This window comes from Paramisgurnus dabryanus, chromosome 18, assembly GCF_030506205.2.
Source record: "Paramisgurnus dabryanus chromosome 18, PD_genome_1.1, whole genome shotgun sequence".
In the NCBI taxonomy this organism is placed as follows: Eukaryota; Metazoa; Chordata; class Actinopteri; order Cypriniformes; family Cobitidae; genus Paramisgurnus; species Paramisgurnus dabryanus.
Window position 1 is genome coordinate 34,835,434 of NC_133354.1, and position 4,733 is coordinate 34,840,166.

General features: G+C 33.2%; 1 long non-coding RNA gene across 1 annotated transcript; it reads right to left on the bottom strand.

Moving 5' to 3' along the window:
• Positions 1 to 218: 218 nt before the first annotated feature.
• Positions 219 to 3,170, bottom strand: LOC141281021 (uncharacterized). The gene is made up of 3 exons (XR_012335387.1): positions 2,815 to 3,170; positions 1,720 to 1,841; positions 219 to 1,578 (listed from the first exon to the last, which is right to left on the bottom strand). It is a non-coding gene; the product is annotated as an uncharacterized lncRNA (long non-coding RNA).
• Between the last annotated feature and the right edge of the window lie 1,563 nt (positions 3,171 to 4,733).

The following is a 4,733-nucleotide window of genomic DNA, read 5'->3' on the forward strand; positions in this document are numbered from 1 at the left end:
TTCATTTTTATTATATTTAAATTAGCTATAATTATTAGATAAAATTAATTTTTACATTTTAACCTACAGATACTGCTAACATTTAATTCAAAGAGACCATTTCAAATATTGAAGCCTTTATTTAAAACAATACAAATACTTTAAGAAGTTTTGTGAAATTTACATTTAAACCATACACATTTCAAATACATTTAGTAATACATTGCAGTAATACATTTAAAATAACACAAATTATAAACATACATACGTTTAACACTGATTACAGGTTTAGTTAATCCAAAAATGATAATTTTATAATTTAAACAATGATTTTCTTTGGTTTTCCAGTTACAATGGGAGTAGTCTGTGACCGCATTATAAAATGGCTCCACATTATACGTGCTATATATTTCAATTGTCCCAAAGACATACAAAAAGGGGTGATGAAAATATAATCCATATAAATCACTTTTGACCCATCATTTCTCTAAATGAGTAATGCAAGTAAACAGCCATACCTGATGGATAGGATGCTCACAGTCAAATTTACTGTCAGGTCTGCAACAACCAGGATATACCAACAAAATATACACATCAGGAAGAATGTGTAGATGCAGTATTTGGAGAGTCTTTGGCATAGGACTTAAAACGGAATAATGTCTGCCTTTAGACGACTATAAATTATGTCAAGTTACATGGAGTTATGTTATAATGATTTGGTGTTATACATTTTGCATCCTACTTTTGAAGCTAGAGAGGTGATCATGATCCACTACCACTGTAACCAGAAAACCCATAACACCACAAAATCAGCATCATAATAGCAAAATTAAAATTTTTGTGACCCTTTTATTTAGTCTGGTTAAGTTCTCTTAAAATAGAACTGGTTTAAATTGAAACAATGACTGTCTGTCTTTACATTTATCTTCAAATTTACAGAAAAAGGCAAATAACATACAGTGCAACGCAAAGTTTACATTTTTTATCAGCATGTGCATTCCCTTGTTCGAACCCATGGCGTTTTATGATGCTAACACAATGCTCAACCACAGAGAAAGGTTCTAAGACCGTTCCTTGAAAGTTCCCAAAGTTCCGAATAACGTTATGAATGTTTTTGCTTGTAATGATGATAAAAAAAACATTACATTCTATTATTTACAAACTGTTGTAAAACATTATTTCTTAACGTTCTGTTAAAATATTGCATATAAACATTCATAAAATATACTAAACATGTGTTTTAAACATTGTGAGTACATTTAAACATGACATTGTCTGAAAATAAAATGTAACATTCCTCTAACATTCGCACAATCAAGAAACATTCCTAAACAATTTAAAAACTGGACACTTTTATGTTGGCTTAACATTATTGGGACCTTTGGGAACGTTGTTAGAACTTAGAACTAGAACTTAGAACTAGAGGAGATATACTCTTTAGCCTTTACTTACAGTAAATACAGTAAATGTACTTACCAACTTACAGTTCTGAATGCACATCAAAATGAATTGCCATAAGAAATAATACAGTAGCTTCAAAAAAATACCATACTTCTGGTATAAAATAATCAGTCTTGTTATAAAATAATCCTGTGAGTCCTGTAAGCAAAAGAAAGATGGTCATAATGATTTTGAACCACAGTTTTTACAGTACTGTTTGTTACAGCTGTTAGTTAATTAGGGAGACCTAACTAACCCATATATGCAGCACATACTGTTTCTTATTGAGAAGTGTCTCACCTAATACAAGTTGTTTCACTCAAACTCTGTGAGGTGGTGAAGAAAGGATGGATATTCTGTTGTCCTCTTCATCCTCACTTGTCTCTCATTCCAGTTCTTTCAGTGTATTTTGTTACATCCTCCTTCGTTTATCCTCCCAAAGAATTTTAGACAGCAGAATAAATGCAGGGAAAAAAGGACATATTTAACACATTTAATACATGATGCTAAACACTCATATTTTTCAGTAAATACTGTTTTGAAATGATAACCAGAGTAGATGTACACTACTCGAATCACTGCACATGGCCACAGGTCTGTGTGTTATGACAGTGGGACGTGGTTTTCTGATCGAGGCTGAATATTTACTGTACAGCTACCTTGGCCTCAAAAGCAATGTAATACAAAAGAAAAACACATTTAAAACTTTATTTTATGCTAATTAGGTTTCAGCCTTTATGTTTAAACATATTCACATTTAAAATAAAATGTTTTTCCGATTGGCCACCACAAACACATAACATAACATACGCTCATACGTTGAAGTCGTTTGTAAAACTAAATGTTAAGCAAACTCTTATTATGTTCACATGGACTTTCTAAAATGCTTAACGTAGTTTAACGAATTTGAAAGATAAAATTTAGTTATACAGCTTATTAATAACGCATAATTAATTAACAGGTAAAGCCAAGCGGATGAGAATATAAACACAACGTGGTAACTTGCAAATAAGAGTTTTCCTCCCAGCTTCATGTAATTTAGGGTACTTTGTTAAATATGCTTTTTATTAATAAATTATTCTCTCAGGTAACGTTATATACTAAATCTGATCTTTTCATATCATTGACGTATACATTAGGCTATGTTAAGCATTTCTTCATAATAGTTTTATAAAAGGAAAACACTAGCGTGTAATTTAACTCACCGCGCGTGCTCGTAGGCGTGCATACACAGAACGTTAGTATGATTTATTTATTAGGTTTATACTGACTTTGGTAAACTAATATTACCGTTATACGTTAAGCAACGCGTCCGTTTAACGGTTTTAAAATGTCCCGTTCGGGTAAACAACAACCGCGGGTCTGATAATAAATAACTTATATAAACTATTTTACCTTGCTGGTCTTTTTTCATTCTCTCCTCTCGTGTATCTTCAACTGAAAAGCGCCGCTGTCCCAGGGAAAGTCCATAAAGTCTTGTTTGAAAACTCTTCAGTTTATGTGCACACCTGAAATCGGTCCTCTGAACACCTGTGCTGCTACATGGTTCCTTAGCTAAAATAAGTCAACGCCTGTGTGTATACAATTGTCAAAAATGATGATTTTGAGAAAAATAAAATAAGGATTTGTGTGAATAAGGAAAATACCGCCAAAAGACTGTTAGAAAATATACAGTAGCATACAGCAATTTTCAAAAATACAGTAAATTACTGTATATGATGTATGATGTCACAGAAAATTCCCAAAATGCAACGCGATTTACAGTTATGTACTGTATAAATAGTTTACAGTATTATACTGGGTGATAAACAGTAAATAACTGTAAAAATTACAGAAATGTCTAACAGTGTTCTTGAATATTATCTACCCGTTGTGAATTCAATACTATTTTGTAACGTAAGTTCTGATACCATTCTTGTTGATTTAAAATTAATTTTTCCATCCTCCTAATATTTTAACTTTTGTTTGATTTCACTAACTTCTGATTAAAATGTATTCAGAATATGTCTTGTATTTCTACTGGCTTCATCTAGTTGTTTTCCTAAGATAAATTAATGCCTTATTGGTAAACTTAATAATCTACTTTTGATTGTAGTACCGTACATAATTAATTTATTCTGTATTTTTATTCTGACAAAACTTTACTAAATTCCGTATTTAGCTTAATCCCATACCTTAATCTAATTTGGTACCCATTTGGTTGATTGACAGAATCTACATATAATTTTATTCAATTCAATTCAATTCAATTTTATTTATATAGCGCTTTTCACAATTGTTAATTGTTGCAAAGCAGCTTTACATGAGTAGATGTAGAGGAGAACATTGAAAATCAATACATAGTATAAGAAGTAGAATATAGCGGCTAAGGATAAAAAACTGTGTAAGCGAGCATATTAATAATGTAACGTATACAGTAAAGTGCTAAGTTAAGCCAAAGTTGGCTGACTCTCCCTGGGACTAAAAAACCCCCTAGGAGAAAACCCAATGGGAAAAAATCCTAGAAGGACAAAAAACCCTAGGGAGAGATTAGTATTTATAATATATAGACACGGTAGGGATAGGAAGCGTGTAAGCGGATTAAACTGGTTCAGCCGGTGGCCGTTGGTCGCGCATCGGTTGGGCGTCACGTTGAAGGACAGCCAGTTGATTAGTGGTGCGATGACCTTCACAGCAACAGGAACTGGGTCTGTTTGTCTCATTGTCCTCAGAGTCGAGGACGAGACAGGGAGACAAAAACAGAATTCTATTAGCGTAGGGGCCGTTCGCATGTAATGCAAGTGTCATACATTATAGTGGTTTAATTCAGCTCGGTTCCGGACAGGCTAACTATTGCGGCAAGAGTAAATTACCCGTATGAGGTATGTGAGTGCTTTGTTCTAGACAAAATAACTACTGCGGGAAAAGTACATTTACTGGACATTCTATGTGAATGCTTTGTTAAAGAAGAATGTCTTAAGTTTAGATTTAAATTGTTCGACTGTGTCTGAAACTCGAACATTATTTGGTAAATCATTCCAGAGCTTAGGGGCTAAATAGGAAAAGGATCTACCACCTTTAGACACTTTTGATATTCTAGGGATAATTAAGTAACCCGAATTTTGTGATCGCAGTTTACGTGGTGGATTGTATTCTGATAGTAGTTCTTTTATATACGAGGGCGCTAGGCCATTTAAGGCTTTGTAGGTGATTAGTAATATTTTAAATTGTATGCGATATTTAACTGGTAGCCAGTGTAAAGATGCCAGAATTGGACTAATGTGGTCATACTTTTTAGATCGAGTAAGCACTCTTGCGGCGGCGTTTTGAACCAG